This window comes from Cibotium barometz, chromosome 21 (assembly GCF_041138505.1).
Source record: "Cibotium barometz isolate CiBa-2024 chromosome 21, ASM4113850v1, whole genome shotgun sequence".
Classification (NCBI taxonomy): domain Eukaryota; kingdom Viridiplantae; phylum Streptophyta; class Polypodiopsida; order Cyatheales; family Cibotiaceae; genus Cibotium; species Cibotium barometz.
In genome coordinates this window covers 47,738,387-47,757,283 of record NC_141066.1, presented here as the reverse complement: position 1 = coordinate 47,757,283, position 18,897 = coordinate 47,738,387, and the positions used below count along the sequence as shown (strand labels likewise).

Below are 18,897 nucleotides of genomic sequence, written 5' to 3'. Positions count from 1 at the left end.
TTTGTCTTTTCATTTTCCCAAAACTTTTGGCTTTCCGTATTCCGGGAAAACCGTTGGAATTTCGAAATTTTTTGACCGTTCGTATTCTAAATGCGTTCGGGGTTGATTAAAAATTTCAAAAAATTCCTGAAAATTAGTGGAAAATTAGACAAAAGTTATTTTAAATTTCGGGTAAATGTGGGATTGGTGTTTGGCATGTGGTGTGTCCATTCGGGCGCCCGTGACCATTCAAATTCCTTTAAAAATATATTTTTTGACCCAGAAAATTAGAAAAATCCATTAAAGTTAAAAATTTTCATTGGATTTGAGAATTGTCGGGCGGAATTGGAAATTTCGTGAACGATGGGATTCTCAGGGAAAATTAGGAATATTCTAGATATTATATTTAGAAATCCTAAAAATTGGTATTTTTAAAATATCAATGGTATTTTGGCAAATTAAATTGCTAAAAATTTTCTGGAAAAATATAGGTTTGGAATGCCATGAGATAGGTTTGGTGGAATTCAAAATTATTATATTTTCAGGCCCTATAAATTAGGAAAAATTAGAAAAAAATCATGATAATTCTTTTTCTCGAGAATTTAATATTTTCAAGGGTTATTTAATGTTGAAGTACGTTTTCTCGTACTGACATTAGATAGATGCGTGTTATTCGCATATTTTTAATACGATTATACCTTGTATTAATGGATATTTATGTTTGGATTAATTCTAAACGATGTATTCATGATTTTTGACCATTGTTTAGCCATTCTTTTTGGACATGTTCCTTAATTTCTTTTGATGGCTATAATTTTCGTTCAAAGTGTGTTTCACCTTTGACACTTTTCCATGATAATTTATTTTGCACTTATTTAAGTGTGGCTTGTGCTTAATTTCTTAAGCCTCTATCATGGGTTAGTTGATCGGTTTATTTTGGTGGATTTCTATTGGATGTTTTCCAAGTTTTATATGGACTCATCAGGTTTTGCCTAGATCACTTATGTCTAGGATTTTCTTATTGAGTGTTACACACATGTGTTTCACTTTCTTACTTTGGAGTTTTATTTGAACAACACAATGTTCATATGCTCCAGATTGATGAGTTGACCACCAATTTAAATGCTTCTTTTGGCATGATTTATGTCCATTAGATGGTATGCATTGATTTTTATGATCAACTATGGTTTTTATGGATTTAAGAAGCTTCTATGCTTTTATCCATGATGTTATAAAGATCCTTTGATCTTTTTGATAATTACATGTGCTTTGAAGGTAGCATTTGCTTTCGTTTTTTGCACGTAATTTTGGAGTATATTTTATACTCTTGTATATATTCCAACTCAGATACCTAGTTGCTTATATATCTAGGTGAGTTATTTTTTCTACCCTAACTTTATTGTGTTTTGGGTAGTTATCATTAGAAAGGCGCCAATAATTCAATTTCTTTTCTAATGATGTACTCATAAGGAATTATTCCTTGATGTAGTCTCAAGTATATAGAGACAGGTTTAGTATGTGAAAGTCTGGATAAGGCCATCTTATTCCTTTTATACAGGATTTTATTTATATTTTCCTAGACGGCATGCTAAGGAGTTTCAAATTGTTAAGGTATGTATGGGTGGTATCATGGTGGAATGGGACGCTAGGGATCCCTCACATATATTATCTTATGGGATAATTTGGGCTCAAGATTGTTGCTTTGCTTACATCACTTAGCATGTTGACCTCAACATTCAAAGACAATCTTATTTTTTAAATTCACTAGAAGTTATACTGTGGGCATTCTCTAGATAAATTTCTTTTATCTATAACCTGCATGTTTTGATGAGGGTAATCTCATCGGCATTTTCACTTGTTGAAATCTCTTTCTTTAGAGTTCAAACAAGTTTATCTTGTTGTGTTCGGATAAGGAAATTTGGATTCTTCCTTTGTTGGCATTTCTTTCTCTAGTTCCGTAATTTAGGTGATTTACACAATCAACCTAATAGGTTTACGGATGGACATATGTGTCTCATCGAGACGTTGATGACTCTATGTTGATATGGGTAACTCGAGACGTCGATTATTCCATATGCAGATGTGGTTATGTCGGGGCGCCGATGAATCCCTGGTTTCTGCTGTTATAATGCCATGTTTTCCTACTTTATTCCGAATGGTTTACAACGAGGAAGTTACTTTGAATGTGAATTGTTCTGATCATCCGCAGTAGTCTGATGGGCAAACAGAGTGTATGAATCAGATTATAGTGTATATGCTTCATGCTTATGTCTCTAGAAAATCATCATATTGGAAAAAATATCTTCCAATGATGGAATTTGCCTATAACAGTTCTAAATTTACGGCTATTATTTTTTAGTCCGTGCATACTTATGTATGGGTATCAACCAAGGGCACCTATTGATGTCAGTCTTAAGGACATCGAGCTTGATGCATCGAGGGATTTCTTGCGTGATATGTAGGAAATTCTGACCGAAGCTCGGGATTCTATCAGGAGTGCGCATGATAGGGCACGGTTTTATGCTGATAGGGGACGCTCATCTCGGTCTTTGAACCAGGAGCGTTGGTTTATTTTAATGTTCCTAAAGATTCTCAGACTTTGTCAATGGAAAAATGCTCGAATTTATCTCCTAGATGTTGTGGTCCATTTCGAGTTATGAATCGGATTGGCACGGTTGCGTATGAACTAAAACTACCTCCAATTGTTAGAGTTCATCCAGTCTTTCATATCCATAGATTGAAAGGGAAACTGGGAGGTGAGGATGACATAGTTACTCCTCAAGAACTCGTTGAAGTCGATGAATTATCCTATGTTCCACATGAACCTGATAAGGTACTTGAATTTAGGGAAAGGAAACTTTGTAGTTGACTAATCCCTAAGGTTAAAATAAGGTGGAAAGATAGGGAAATTAAGAATTCGACTTGGGAGTCGGTTGAGATTGTTCAGCGCAGTTCTTCTTCTTTTCATTGCAAGAGTGCAATGTTTTGAGAGAGGGGAAGTATGTTATATGTACATTATGTGTGCTATGTTATATACACATTATGTGTATATAACATAATGTGTTTTGAGAGGGGAAGTATGTTATATGTACATTATGTGTGCTATGTTATATACACATTATATACACATTATGTGTGCATATACTAGGAGCTAACCCACATTAGGCTTGTGAGCATGGGAGCATGGAACAAGCTCTAGTGGAGCATGGGTTAGGACTAACCTTAAGGTTTAAGGTTAGGGTCAGGCATCCACAAGGATCACACATGAGGAATGGAAAGTCAAGAGTCACTTGAGGGCCCTCCTATATAATAGGGGCATGGGGCACACTCAAGGGGGCTTGGAGGCTAGGAAGCTTGAGGCTTATGCTATGGTCTCTTGTGTAGAGATCCATATCTACTCATCTACCATTTCACACTATAGCTACATGCTATTGGATTGGAGTTATACCTCTTGATGGTATGGGACATCAAGATAGAGGTATGATGTATTTCATTTATGATTCATGTGTGCATCCCTTGGGCTCGGGGGTGGTTGGGTGGTTGTGAGTTTATGCCTGATTTATACATGTTTATGCATAACAATTATCTAGAGAGATCTTAGGGTTTTTAACACTTCCTAAGGTCATTCAGCTACCTAGGATAGGGGGGGGATGATTGATCAGAGAGTGGAGTTCTCGGGGCTCCCGAACCAGTGCTTCATTTGCAGGCAGGTCGGTCATCTGGCCAAGGCTTGCCCTCGCAGGAGACCCCGACCCTCACCACAGCAGCAGGCCCCTGATGGACCGCCCACAGATGCGGCTCGGCAGGCTGCCTCCGGGATACCTGCTCAAGCCACAGAGACCTCGGAGTGGCAACCTGGACAGGGGCGCCGCCGAGGGAGAGAGCCACAGCAGCACGCCCAGAGACCGTTGCAGCAGCAGCCATAGTCTCAACCTCACTGGGTTCCCGTGAGGAACAGTTTTGCTCCTCTCCAGGAGGAGACCCTTGCGGCGGCGACGACTGAGGACCAGGAGATGCCAGCACCCCCTCCTTCACCCCCCACACCCCCGTCCCCTCCCACCGACTCGCTTCCACCTTCGCCTCCTCCCATCCCCGCTCCGATTTCGGCAGCGGCTCCCTCCTCCACCCCCCTCGCCCCCCCTCCTCCCCCCCCCGCCCGCCTCACCTTCCCGGGAGGCCCTGGCAGTCCCCTGGCGCTCACCTGCAATCCGGAGGGCGCTGAGCACCGACCTCGCTCGCGCACCACAGAGGAGACCTACCATGCCGATTCGGGCTTCACGGATATCATCTATCCGCAGTCGGCTGAGTCGCCTCGGCATTAGACAGCGCTCAGAGGCTTTTGATTACGCCTTCACACGGCTTTTTGGAGCAGAGGGCCCCCATGAGCCAGCACCCATCCGAGTTCATGTAGTGATACCTCCGGCCCGCGGGGAGGAGGCACTTGATTCAGTGGTGGCCTTCTCGTTCCCTCTATGTGGCCCTTGCGACCGGGAGTGGACTCTAGAGCTCGCTCTTAGCACTTTGAAGACTCAGGCAGTTGAGTTTTCTCATCATGTGAGCGATCTGGAGGTGACAGATGTGATAGGCCGACTATGGGAGTTGGCTCATTTTTTCTTGGATCCCGGGAGTGTGGATGCCTCAGGGATTCGTCATTTGGTCGTTCGCATAGTGGCAGACCTTGCACGCGACCCTGGATATGTATGTATACACGAGGTTGCTCTGTCAGAGCGGGAGGCAGTCGCCATGGGCCACAGCCACTGGCGCCTGATCCGTGATTCTTGCAGTACACCGGGTGGGCAGATTCGCAGCCGCTCGGATGGGGACTACTCTCCATCCAAGCCGCTTGCGAAGGCCCGCCGTACAGCTGAGACAGCCTCCACCTCAGCAGGTCATCCATGAGGATCATCTCATGGAATGTACAGGGCCTTGGCGGAGCACATTTTATACGCTATCGTGGTTGCTTGAGGCAGGAGCTTAAGAGATGCCTGGTTGGTGGCAGCATTGATATTTTGATGATGCAGGAGCACCACTTGGGTGAGAGCAGGATTCGGAGATATGGTTCGGTGATGCCTGGTAGATGGGACACCTTTTGGTCTGCAGGGTTTGGTCCTTTGGGTGGACAAGGAGGAGTATGCATGGTCATTGCAGATGTATGGCGGCAGGCCATTGTGGATCGAGGGATCATTGTGCCGGGTAGAGCACAGTATGTCATTCTGAGGATGCATGATGAGCTCTTGGGCGTGCTCAACGTCTATGCGCCCAATCATGCTAGTGCCAGAGCAGAGTTCTGGACCCAGGTTACGGATGCACTGCCAGAGGCCGCACATTGGTGTGTCGGGGGAGACTTCAACATGCTTGAGGACCTGGCCGATAGGGTGGGAGGCAGTCATGTTACAATGCACGGCACGGAGCTTGTAGCTTGGGACCAGTTTTGCATGTCACTGAGGATCACTGATGCATGGCAGCATGGGGCCTTCTCCCGCTCTCAGGACAGTCTTAGCTTCTCTCGGTCAGATCGCCGGCAGGGAGGGACTAATCTATCACGAATTGATCGCTTTTATGTGGGCGATTGGTTAGGGGAGCGAGGGGGCTCCGTCGGCATTCTCGCTGGCACCTCCTTTTCAGATCATGCGCCAGTTATTTTGACATTGGAGGAGAGGACACGGGAGCCCAGCTTGCAGTTGAGGATCCCAGAGAGGGTACTTGCAGATCCCAGTCTCGCTGAGGACATTGAGAGGATCTAGCATGATAGTCAGTGCTCTGACCAGGATGCAGCAGGCCAGTGTGCCCAGGGACTCATCGAGCTTAGCTCTTTTCTGCACGCTGCAGCTTTGACACGGCTGGGAGAGATTCGCGAGCGGGAGCATTGGCTGAGACGCAGCCTTGCTTCGCTACAGCGCCTTCAGGAGCAGCAGCCTGCATGTGAGTGGGGGGTGTCACAGCTGAGCCAGGCACGCCAAGAGGTTAGAGAGGCAAAGGAGCAGAGACATGAGTTTTACTATCGTCGCCAGGCCTCTCAGTGGACGCAGCTTGGTGATAGAGTGACTGGGGAGTTTTTTGAGATCACTGGACCCCGCCATGCTCGAGCAGGAGTCCGTCAGCTTGGTAGACCGGATGGATCGGTAGCTACTGAGCCCGAGGAGATCAGAGCCATTGCCACTGCATTCTATAGAGACCTGCTTTCAGCGGAGCCAGCCACTGAGGATCGAGATGCTTGCAGACAGACTGTGTGGGCCCATGTGCAGAGGAGGGTCACAGATCGTATGCGTACAGTTCTTGGTGCGCCTCTTTCAGAGATTGAGCTTGCCGAGGCCTTGAGGGTCCTGCCGCGACATAGTTGCCCAGGGGAGGACGGACTGACGCCGGCCTTTTTTATGCGCTATTGGGATCTTTTGGGGCCAGGCCTCCGCATGGGCTTTCAGTATGTTCTGGACACTGGGGTGATGCCACAGAGCTTTTCAGAGGGCTTGATCTTTCTTATCCCCAAGGGGGAGGGAGTATCAGATGATATTCGGCATTGGAGGCCTATTACGATCCTCAATACTGTCTACAAGGTCTTAGCAAAGGCCTTGAGTTTGAGGATCCAGCCCTTCCTGGGGGAGTTGATTCATGCTACCCAGACAGGATTCGTCAAGGAGCGCAGTATCCTTGACAACATCTTTACTTTCTGGGAGGCGACGGCCCGAGCTAGATTTCTTGGCGAGGACTTGGTCGTGATGCTTCTCGATTTTGAGAAGGCATACGATAGAGTTGATTGGGGTTTCTTAGAGGGCACTATGCTTCGCCTGGGCTTTGAGCTAGGATGGATCAGAGGGGTGGCGGCTCTGTATTCCACAGCTCGTAGCCAGGTTTTGATTGCAGGAGGACGGGGGCCGAGTTTTGAGCTGACCAGATCAGTCCGTCAGGGGTGTCCCCTCGCCCCTTTTCTTTTTCTCTTCTTTGCGGAGGCTATGAGCATGTATTTGACGGCAGAGGAGGTTGGTTTGAGAGGACTCTAGCTCCCAGTCCGGGGGGAGGACCTGCTCGATGCTGAGTTTGCAGACGACACGGGCTTATTTTTGCATGGCCAAGAGGCCAATCTTCTTCGGGCAGCGCAGTGGCTCCAGGTTTTTAGTGCAGCTTCGGGAGCATTGATCAATTGGCGCAAGACAGTGGCCTTTTGGATCAGTAGTGCTCCCACTCCGGCATGGAGCCCGGACCCCGGTTTTAGATGGATTCCTCCTGGCACAGCAGTGCGGTATTTGGGATGCCGGATTGGACTAGATTTGTCACCTGAGCAGCAGATTGCCCCGCTTCTTCTGAGCATTCGGAAGAAGCTTTTGTATTGGAGTACAGCTCGACTATCCTTGGCTGGGAGGGTGGTGGTGGCAAATCAGGTGCTGTTAGCGACCATGTGGTACATTACGTCTTGCTGGATCTTCTCGAGCTCTTGCATCAGCCAGGTACAGAGGCTGATCAGGAACTTTCTTTGGTCTGGGCGGGACGGTCAGCTAGCCCGGGCAAAGGTTGCATGGGCAGTTATTACACTTCCGCTCGCTCAGGGAGGTTTGGGCATTATCGATCCAGTCGATCAAAGTAGAGCCTTATTGGGGAAGCTTATTGTTCGGGGGCTGCTTCCAGGCGCTGAGCCTTGGAAAGAGCTTCTCTTGCAGCGGCTGCAGGCTCGGGCTCCCCCAGCAGGGGGTACTTGGGCACCAGAGATTCGCTGGATCTTCATAGAGATGAGGAGGACAGGCCTCAGTAGAGGATGGGAGGACAGATTTGCTTTGAGCATCCTGAGAGCTTGGGAGCTGCTGAGACCGGGGCTCTCTCAGCGACCTCCTTCTTGTGTTGAGGAGCGGGCCAGACAGCCGCTCATCTGGAGCCCAGCGGTTCGCACAGAGCAGGGTCATATGCTGGGTTCTCGGCCTCGTCTAGCCTAGGGACCTTTAGCGGCAGGCCCAGCACGTAGTTTTGGAGACTGGCAGGCCTTCTGCAGTCTCCCAGAGGAGATCCAGGTGGAGAGGCTGAGTCACTTCAGAGGGGGGTTGATTATGAGGGATGATATTCAGGAGGCACTCACGGAGGAGTGGTTCACGCCTTTCGAGCCAGTGACCCCACGGTGGATGGGAGCCTTTACACAGTTGGAGATCCTGATTGCTGTCAGAGCTTGCACTGAGGATGGCAGATGCCTCTACTATGAGATTCAGGATGAGGGCAGACTTCAGAGAGTGGAGATGGAGTCGCCTTTGGTTGCCGAGTGCAGTGGCCGCCGCTTCTCGGAAGTGGCATATTGACCCCAACCCTGCTGATGTGCTCCCGGATTGGCGCATATGGGCATATGCAGCGCGCCCCTTGGCCCGGCTACAGTGGGACCCTAGGGAGTACGAGTGGCATGATCCTTATGCATCCCTTGAGGCCACAGAGATCACCTTTTTCCAGTATACTGTTCGGCTGGGGCGGCATATTTTGACGGCGAGGAGGCTGGTCTCTTCAGCTGCAGCGGGGCATTGGCGGCTACAGGGACTCTCACAAGAGTTCCTCGAGGATTTTTGGGCTCGGCTCTGGGCTAGTCGACAGGCCCGCAGGATCTCGACTTTCCAGTGGCTGGTCGCCCACAGGGGCTCAGCAGTTGGCACCTGGCTTGTTTACAGCGGTCTTCCGACGGCCTGGGTCCAATGCGGCCACCCTATGGAGACACGGAGACATTGCCTTTGGGATTGCCCTCAGGCGCAGCAGATTTGGCTGCGGATGCTACGTATTCTGGCCCCTCTCTCTCCAGAGGGTATGTTTACGTGGGGTGCCGCTGCTTGGTCGACTTCGTCAGGGCCTGCTATGGGCTATGAGATGGAGCAGGACAGTCAGGCCATCAGATTCATTAGGGGCCAGCCTCGCCTAGTTCCGGCACCGGATTTCTCGTCCGCCAGCTGGACACAGGAGAGGGATTTACGATGGGAGCTCCTCAGCAGCCTCACCATCTGGTTCAGCTGGAGGGCCCGGTGTTTCACGGCCTTTGAGGGGAGACTGGAGCCACCTGCAGAGACTGTATGGGGGATTTGGCAGGAGTTGATACACACCCTGCGAGGACAGTATGACCGCATCCGGGGCGACTCGGATGAGGCGATCTTGCGGCGCCAGGCTTTTCACACCACCTGGCGCAGAGGCCCCTTCTACACCTTACACACGGGATCCCCCCGTTGGCATTACAGGCCACCTGTTTGGCTTTTCCCTCCCCCTATTGTATGATTTAGCCTTCAGTCCTCTGTACTGATGCTTGTATTTTGCAGCACCTAGGGAGAGTCTCCCGGGCTGCCTTGTTGTTTTCACTGCTCTGTTTCTCTCATGAGCAGGAGAGATCTTTTGTAGCCCTACGGGCGTTTTTATTTAACTAATGAAAGGATCTTTTCTCGGAAAAAAAAAAATCTTCACAGGACTTTAGCAGCCATGGTTGAAAAGTTGCTTGCCATTCACTGGCCGAGCTTTTGTCTTATCTTCGTGCTTTAAGGTAGTAGCTTGCTGGTGCTGGGCTGGCACATCTCTTCACCAGCGATGGCATAAGGTTGGTGCTTTAGTAAAGCTGGAGATCGAACTTTCAATGTGGTTTGCCGCAGCAAATTCTTGTACCGTACCTTGCCATCATTCCGCATGCAGCTAGAGAAGAACAAGGCTTCATGTTTTCATAGTCATCTGTGGTTGAGCTGGACTCTCTATTGTCCCAAGGCTAGCAAAGCTTTCCTCTTGCAGGGAACATTTTGGTGGGCTGCTGTTTCACACAAGGGTTCTTTACGTACCATCAACCTAGGATTTTCGGCTTTATTGTAGCTTTCTAGGGCACGTTTCCCTTCCTCAGAGCTTTGTATTAGTGCCTTGGTGACAATGTGCATTCTTTGAGCAGTATACCTAGCACAATCCTTCTTTTGTCATAACACAAGAACGGGTTTGCAGACAGCATAATTGTTGTCTGCACCGTATGACATCAGTCGTACGGTATGATGGTAGATATGTTTTGTATGGTCATATGGCCGTACAACCACTGTTGTACAGTCTGAAAATATAGCCAATGGGATTTTTTCTTTTTCCACAGTGCCTATTTCTGTCCGTGTTTGGCTGTTTGAAACTAAAAAATAAGGCCGTTTACGGCCACTTATGGTTGTTTTTGGCTGTTGGAAGGGTTGCCCCTTGGGCAATAGGCCATAGCCAAGGCTCAAGGTCTAAAGTGTTTTTTTAAGTATTTAAAACAAAACACAGTATTTATCATATCCTACCATATGAATCATAAATTACCATAAATACATCGTATCATACCGTACCATACTTGTACTTTATAGTAACTATGGCAGACAGTGGCATTCAGTCTCTTGAAAGACAATAAGCTGAGCACCACTTATTTACATAATTTCAGAAGAAAAAACAGAGTCTCGCCTTTTCTCCGGAAACCGTTCTTCGCTTGCTGTCAGCAGCAGGAGATTGTACTCTAAGAAACTCAGCAGAGAGGCGAAAAGCTTGTCCATTATCGAACTCCACTTCCACCTGCATGAAAGGACGATCACCTTACAGCTGCACTTTTTAAAGCAAAGAGTTCTCAGCAAAACATTGTCCACAAGCAAGCTTACTTACACTCCATACATTCTACTCGTTCAAAATTATGAGCAAAACAGTGTCCACAATAAGATCACTTACAATCGATAAGCATGCCCAACGTGACCATGAAACATTTCAGCCCCCGAGACATTTCGTGTCGAAATGGGCTTCATTGTTCAAAACACCGAAACAATTCACCCATATATAGATCCATACTAAAACACCTACATATGGACATGTATACACGTGTGCGCCTACAAGTGTATATATGTGTGTACATAGTTGTGTCAATTTGTAAGTGTATATGTATGTATGTGTGTCTATGAAAATTTTTGTATGTGTATCACAAACACATTAGGCGTTTCTGTTAGCGTATGAGTCATATTCAGATGTGTCACGCCCTTGGTTGTAGGTTGGCCACCCTTGTCTAGTCAATCTAGTTCAATCTAGGATTTTTTCCATTGGTCCCTCTATTTTTTTTAGAGGTCGTGACTATCTTTGGTATTTTTGGTATTGACCAATTTATTGTCCTACATGCTTGACCTTTCAGCCTATGAATAGGATAGGTCATTTGTCATTCTGTCAATTCGGTCAATGCATTTCTCAAAGTCCTCAATTATGCATGTTCCCGCGCGAGGCCTCCACTTTTGTGAACCCTAAATGTGATAATAAAACATAAAAGAATAAGGGGCTGCCAAAAATTTTTAGCAGGCCCAACAAGAATTCGTGCATGCTCTCTCTCTCTCTCTCTCTCTCTCTCGTTTCCTCCATATGCACCTGTGCGCGCTGTCGCGTGCACTCTCCACACTCTCTTCTATCATTGCAACACAATTTAATTCATTCTCTCTTGCTTTCCCTCGTGCTTCCTTGGCTGCCCACCATCGCCAAAAGCTAGTATCAGAGCCACTCCCCTTTCACCTGTAGCCTTCTTCACACGAGGAAACATCAAATTAGGGTTACACTTCAGCCCTAAAGTGCTGCTGCAGCAAAATTTTAGCATCCGGAGCAAATTTCAGCAGAGAATTTGCAGCCCTAAAGCTTCGTGCAACCCAATTTTCAGATTTCAAAGCTGAAAACAGGTAATTTCAACGTTATGGCTACATCTTCCAAGCCCAAAACCTATTTGAACTAAAGAAATTCGATGGAAATGGTTTCTACTTGTGGAAGGAGCGCACTCTGGGAATTCTTTTCTTGAAAGAATGCAACCAGCCTCTTTTGGGCGATAAGCCTGAGAATATGTCTAATGAGGATTGGGCCAAACTCAACAAAAAGGCCATTACCTACATATGGCTGTTGCAGATGATATCTTGATAGATCTAAAGGGCCTTGATACAGTTGCTACTATATGACATAAGCTCAAGGCCATCTATGAGAATACTACACCAATTAATCAGGTACATCTCATGAGGAAGCTGGTAAATCTGTAGCTTGATGAGTCAAAGCCAGTCTCACAGCACTTGAGTGCTTTTACATGTATCTAAAGTCAGCTCCATGATACAGGGTACTAGAGAGAACAAAGATAACACCTGACTTACTTACGCAAGCACTGAGAGAGAGAGAGAGAGAGAGAGAGAGAGAGAGAGAGATGAAATAAAATGGAATGTTATATTTATGTCTTCAAAAGGCCCAAATGACCTATGAGACCAAAGTTACAACCAAGTGGAATCCGATACGTATGGTACAAAAAAGAAAGGATAGAATTGTATCTAAAGTGGGTAAAGTGGGTAGATAGTCCTATAGTACAATAATAACCACTAGGGAGGCAAAAAATGGGAGGGGGGATATCTTGTGGTGGGTACGACGTATACAATAAAATTAAAATGAGATCACCCTATGAGCTGATGAGGATAAATGTAAAGAGTAGAATAAAATCACCCTAAGAAGTGTAGCAGATGTCTGCCATAGTAAGCTACCTAGCTGGGCGTGCTCGATATCGTGCAATGATGCTGCAAATCCGTCGATGTAAGCAACACCTATGGTGTGAAGATCCTCGTATTCTTGGGCGTCGAGCTTTGCCCAACCGAACCACTCTCTCACCTAAAATCCCTCGTGGAGAATGCTGCGGAGTCGATTGGAAGCCCTCCTGGAGGAGGCTCCCTGAAGAAGTCTGTAATGCGTCTCTAAGTGGGCTCTCTCTTGGAGTGTGTCTTCTACCTCTAGTGATATCCTCCGTGAGCCTGCGGATCTCTTGAAGATAAAGATCCAAACATCTCTAATCCAAATAATTCATGCCTCTCACTAGTGGCCCAATACCCTCTCTAAAGAGGTAGTGAAAACGTCCCCAGATCTCATAATAACCTGTGCAGCGCAACAGATATAATGCTCCTTTATCTCCAGCTCTGTCTGGCATATCTAGCATATCCTTCCTCCGTATGTATGCTCCGATATCTACCTGTCTCAATCTCCTGGCACACTGCAAACCATGCGAGAAGTGTGTATTCATATATCTAGGCCGAAGTATGAAGCCATCCTTAGTAGTGCCAAGAAGATGGTCTTGATAGAAAGCCATCTTTGTCCTCGACTCCTGTGAGGGCTCTAGCCATGTCCTTGATGCAGAAAATGGGCTGAAGCAGAAGCAAAATGCTGAAATGGATGTGCCCAAGTGAAAGAGCAGGTCCAAATTAGGGGGAAATGGTACACGTAGCTCCAAAAGCAGGTGTAGAGAAGGGGGCACTAGCACTCGAAAGCACACAGAGAGAGGAAGGGAGAGAGCTCGTTGATTTTGCAGGGTTCTCACAATGTGTGAGACAAACCCTTTGTTTTTAGGTTTTATTATGAAATGGCCTTTTCATATTTAAGTTGCCAAAGTTTTTTTAAAAACTTTGGTCCACTATGTGAGAGAGAGTTAGTGCCTATACACATATGCCAACACAGGGGACCCATAAAGGACTTTATCCCCAACAACCTCCCACTTAAAGGTCTTTGTGGGCAGCCTTTTTGGAGGTCACGTTACTCCCACTAGAGCTATGCAATGCTCATGTTGGGATTTACCAAGACTCTTAGTTAGCATGTCAGAGGGATTATCACTGGTATGGACCTTAGTCAATGAGACTAATCCATCCTCAATAGCCTGTCTCATAAAATGATAGCGCACATCAATGTACTTTGTGCGTGCATGAAACATGGCATTCTTAGCCAGATGTATGGTACTCTGGCTATCACAATACACAACTAGAAGCTCACTATGCAAACCCATTTCTGTGCTAAGTCTGCTCAACCATATAGCTTCTTTTGAAGCCTCTGTGGCTGAAATATATTCAGCCTCAGCAGTGGATAATGCAACCACCTTTTGCAACCTTGAGCACCATGATACTGCACCACCAGTCATAGTAAATATGTACCCGCTTGTTGACTTGCGAGTATCAACATCACCTGCCATATCTACATCACAAAATCCCTCTATATGCATAGAGCCTTTTCCAAAACATAGGCAGCTCTCTTTAGTTCCTTTCAAGTAGCAGAGTATACATTTCACCGCTTCCCAATGCTTTTTGCCGGGATTTGCCATGTATCTGCTTACAACTCCCACTGCATATGTAATGTCCGGTCTAGTAGTAACCATGGCATACATAAGTGATCCACAAGCTGATGCATAGGGTACACCTTGCATTTCTTTCACAGCTGAATTATCTGTCAGGCAATCAGCCTTGCTCAATTTTACATAAGACGACAGAGGCACTCCCAAAGGTCTAGCATCTACCATGTAAATCTGTCCAGCACCTTTTCAAGGTACCTTTCTTGTGATAGATAAAGATAAAGAAATTTCTGCTCTCCATCTCTCAAAATGCTTATGCCCAAAATATGTTCAGCCAGCCCCAAATCTTTCATTGCAAATTCAAATTTAAGCTGTGATTTCAATTGAGATAATGCACTCAGATTTTTCCCAGCAAGAAGCATGTCATCAACATATAAAATCAGCAAGATAGGGTTGCCATCTGCTGCACTTTTTGTGTACAAACAGTGGTCAGCTTCACTACGCTTGAAATCTTGTGACAGCATGAAGGAGTCAAACCTTTTATATCATTGCCTGGGAGCTTGCTTAAGGCCATACAAACTTCTTTTCAGCTTGCATACAAGATCCTCTTTCCCAGACTCTATGAAGCCTTCAAGTTGCTTCATGTAAAGCTCTTCTTCAATGTCACCATACAAAAAGGCTGTCTTTCCATTTGATCTAATTCTAAAGTAACATACGAAACTGAAGCACGATATGCATTTTTAACTTGTTTACCAAGTACACAACCATGACAGAAATCAAAAGATGAATTTTTAACATCAACTTTGCCAAGAGAAGAAAGCACATGTAAGCCCTTTTGGCTCATGTGTCTAAGTCTTTTGTGAAGACAAACAGGGTTAGGGTTAGGGTTTACACAGGTTCAAGCAAGCGTGGAAAACAAGGAGAAGGAGTGAACACGACTGCTGTATATCTCAATGATAGAAAAAATCAAGTACAAGCCACATGATAGTGACCCCTAAAGGATAAGTGTTCACATGTCCGGCCATAAATGTGCCGGGTGGACCAAAACACTTATAAACTGCATATAAGTGAAACTGAACTAAACTGGGGGAAAAAACCTCCACTAACTGAAGTAAAAAGTGCCCCAGTAACCTACTGATGATCACTAGCACTCCTCTGGGTGCATACACAGCATAAAACCCAACAAACCCCCCTGGAGTGATATGTGATCACTGTACATCATCCACCAAAAGGAAACAAATTCAAAGCATTGCGGAATGCTTCAAATTTCGGACGTGGTAATGCCTTGGTGAAGATGTCTGCCACATTCTGATCTGTAGGACAGTAGATCAGACTGATATCTCCTGCCTGGAGTCTCTCCCGAACAAAATGATAGTGAATCTCAATGTGTTTCGTGCGAGCATGAAACACAGGATTCCTGGCCACAGCAATGGCACTCTGACTATCAGTATAGATAGGTGTAGGCTCCTCCACTGAAATATCCATATCAGTCATAAGACGACACAGCCAAACACACTCAACAGTAGTAGTGTAGGCTGCTCTGTACTCTGCCTCACAAGACGAAGTGGCCACTGTGGTCTGTTTCTTGCTTAGCCAAGACATGCATGAAGCGCCAAGGAAGAAACAATTCCCACTAGTGGAATGTCTGGTATCAAAATTACCAGCCCAATCTGAATCACTGTAAGCGTGTAACTGCATGTCACCCCCCTCAGGATAAAGCAAACCAAGAGTCGAGGTACCCTGCAAATAACGGAATACACGCTTCACAGCTTGCCAATGTGACAACCGTGGGCTGTGCATGAATCTGCTCAACTGAGAGACTGCATACTGAATATCTGGCCTTGTATTACACAAGTAAATGAGGCACCCAACAGCCTGAGCATATGTAGTGGCATCAAAGGAAACACTGTCATCTTGTAGTGACAGTTTCATCCCAGGCTCCATAGGAGTACTAATAGGCTTGCAATCCTGAAATTTAAACTTCTCCAGAAGTTTAGCAACATAACGTGATTGCAACAACCCAATGCCTCTGTTATCCTGCACAAACTGTATGCCCAAATAGTAATGTACAAGGCCCAAGTCAGACATGTCAAATGTCTGTTGCAGTATCTCTTTAAAAGCTGCAATTTTGTCATCATTTGATCCCATGAGCAAGAGATCATCCACATAAAGACTGATGACCAGCAGATCTGTCTCTTCTTTCTTCATATACAAAGTGGCCTCTGATGGACTGTTCACAAATCCCTGAGTGAGTAGAAAAGCATCTATTTTTGCATACCAAGCTCGTGGAGCTTGTTTCAAACCATACAAGGCCTTTTTCAGCCTGCATACTTTCCCTTCATGACCATGTTCTGCAAATCCCATGGGCTGAAATACATAAACTTCCTCCTCGAGGTCCCCATGTAGGAATGCAGTCTTTATGTCCAACTGGTGAACAACCCAACCACGATGTGCAGCCAATGCAATGACACACCTAAGTGTCGACATACGGGATGTAGGAGCAAATGTCTCCTCATAATCAATGCCCTTCTTCTGTGCATAGCCCTTTGCAACTAGACGGGCTTTGTACCTGTCAATGGATCCATCTGCATGTCTTTTCAACTTATAGACCCATTTAGTACCAATGGCTTTCTTGCCTTTGGGCAGATCAACCAAATCCCATGTTTGATTCTTTTTAATAGAATCAATCTCATCCTGCATGGCTTTGTTCCAATGCACATTATCTCGTGCATCCACAAATGAATCAGGCTCATCATCATCCTGTAAACTGGCTGCCATAACCAGATTCAAATCCATGATGTGTGCATGCTCATTGGTCCTTGTCTCCCTACGAGTACGACCAGCAAGAGGACCCTCTAAATGGCTGTCCTGTAATGTCCTCAAATACCATCTAGGTATATGTCTGACCTGTGGTGCCTGCTGTCCCATATTTGGTTCAGCTTCTGGCTCATTTGGCTGCTGAATTTCTGCACCACCTACATCATTTGCTGGCTGTCCAGTACCCTCTTGAGTTGGATCACCAACTGTGGAATGAAACTCCATCGGTAGTAGACCTTCAAACACATCATTTTCAGCCTGATTTGCCTCATAACCAGCCATGGATATTTCTGATTTGCCTCATAACCAGCCATGGATATTTCTGATTTTTCATCAAAAATCACATCCCGACTGATGAATATCTTCCTGGATAGTGGGTCATATAACCTGTAGCCCTTGCTCTCACGGCTATACCCAACAAAAATGCATTTTGTGGCTTTATCATCAAGCTTCCTCCTCAACTCTTTGGGTATGTGTGCATAAGCAAGACACCCAAAGATACGAAAATGCGATACAGAAGACTTGCGGCCATGCCAAGCCTCAAAAGGAGTAATAGAAACCAATGCCTTTGTGGGACATCAATTTAAAATATGACAAGCACACATTACTGCTTCCACCCAAAAGATATGTGGTAGTTTTTTTGCCTTTAGCATACATCTGGCCATCTCCATGAGTGACCGATTTTTCCTTTCTGCAACCCCATTCTGCTGTGGAGTGTAAGGAGTAGTATACTGATGTTTTATACCTCTACTCCCAAGAAAGGAATTCAGCACATGTGACATATATTCCCCCCCTCGGTCAGAACGGAGAGTCTTCACCTTGCATCCTGACTCTGTCTCAGCAAGTGCTATAAAGGCCAAAAATGCATCATATACCTGTGATTTCTGTGTCAAAGGATAGACCCAGCATATACGAGAGAAGTCATCAATAAATGTTGCAAAATAAAAGCAACCACCTAATGACTTTGTCTGCATGGGACCACAAAGATCACTGTGTATAAGTTGCAACTTTGCAGTTGCTCTTAGAGCCTGATCACGTGGGAAGGAAAACCTGTGCATTTTTCCCAAAATACATCCTTCACAAATGTGATCTGGAGGCTTCTCCATGAGAGGTAGATCTGTAAACATATTATGTCGCTGCATAAGCATAAGACTACCAAAATTTACATGCCCCATGCGAGCATGCCATAACTCCGCATCAACCATAGCTGGAGTAAGAGTGAATGCATGATAAGCAGACTGATCCACTGGCTGAAATGCATCCAACTCATAAAGTCCATGACATAATGTACCAGTAAGCATCAAGGTCAAGGCATTTGCTTTGTCTCTGACCATGCATTTATCATCATCAAAATGGACTTGCATTCCACAATGTGCTAAAGAAGAAATGGACAACAAATTCTTCTTTATCCCTGGTACATATAAGGCATCTGTAAGGCGGAGAATGGAGCCATCAATGGCTGTAAGCTGAATCTCCCCAATGCCACACACTGGATATGAAGCATTGTTGGCACACTGAACAGTTTTGCCAACAGGGGCAGGGCCAACATGACTAAACAAATCCCTGCGAGATGTGATATGCTTTGAGGCACCACTATCAAAATACCAAGTACATGCATGCTCTGTCAAACTGAGTGCCTGTGAAGACCAAGAGGCATCATAGCTGCATGTAAAAAAACAGTAATCCCTATCCTCAACAAAAGAAGCAGTCTCTGGAGGAGCTTTAGGAGCATCATTAACAGACATCCCAGCTTCCTTTGCCTTCTCTTTGGCAATCCTCTTCCTACATTCCGTGATGTAGTGACCTGGCTTCTTACAGTAATGACATTTGCCCTTCTTCTTGGGCTGTCCATCACCTTTCTTGGTATCCTGTGAAGAACCACCATCACCTGAATTTTGATTTGCACTCTTTGGCTGAGATTTCCCTTTCCCCTTTTGACCTGTAGTAAATGCTTGTTCAGCATTTGTGTTCATATTCATATTCTTCCTCATTTGCTCCTCTTATAGTAAGAGAGCAACAAGTTCCTGATACTTGAGGGGTTCAACAGCATTCCTCATGCTGAGGTT

The 18,897-nt window shown here is 45.7% G+C and overlaps 1 long non-coding RNA gene across 5 annotated transcripts in view; it reads right to left on the bottom strand.

Moving 5' to 3' along the window:
* The window catches only part of LOC147627271 (uncharacterized), a 78,273-nt gene that overhangs the window by 48,639 nt on the left and 10,737 nt on the right, over positions 1-18,897 (bottom strand). For all 5 annotated transcript variants that reach the window (XR_015268469.1, XR_015268470.1, XR_015268468.1 and 2 more), the window contains one exon: positions 10,381-10,488. This is a non-coding gene — a long non-coding RNA (uncharacterized LOC147627271). The remainder of the gene's footprint in view (positions 1-10,380; positions 10,489-18,897) is intronic.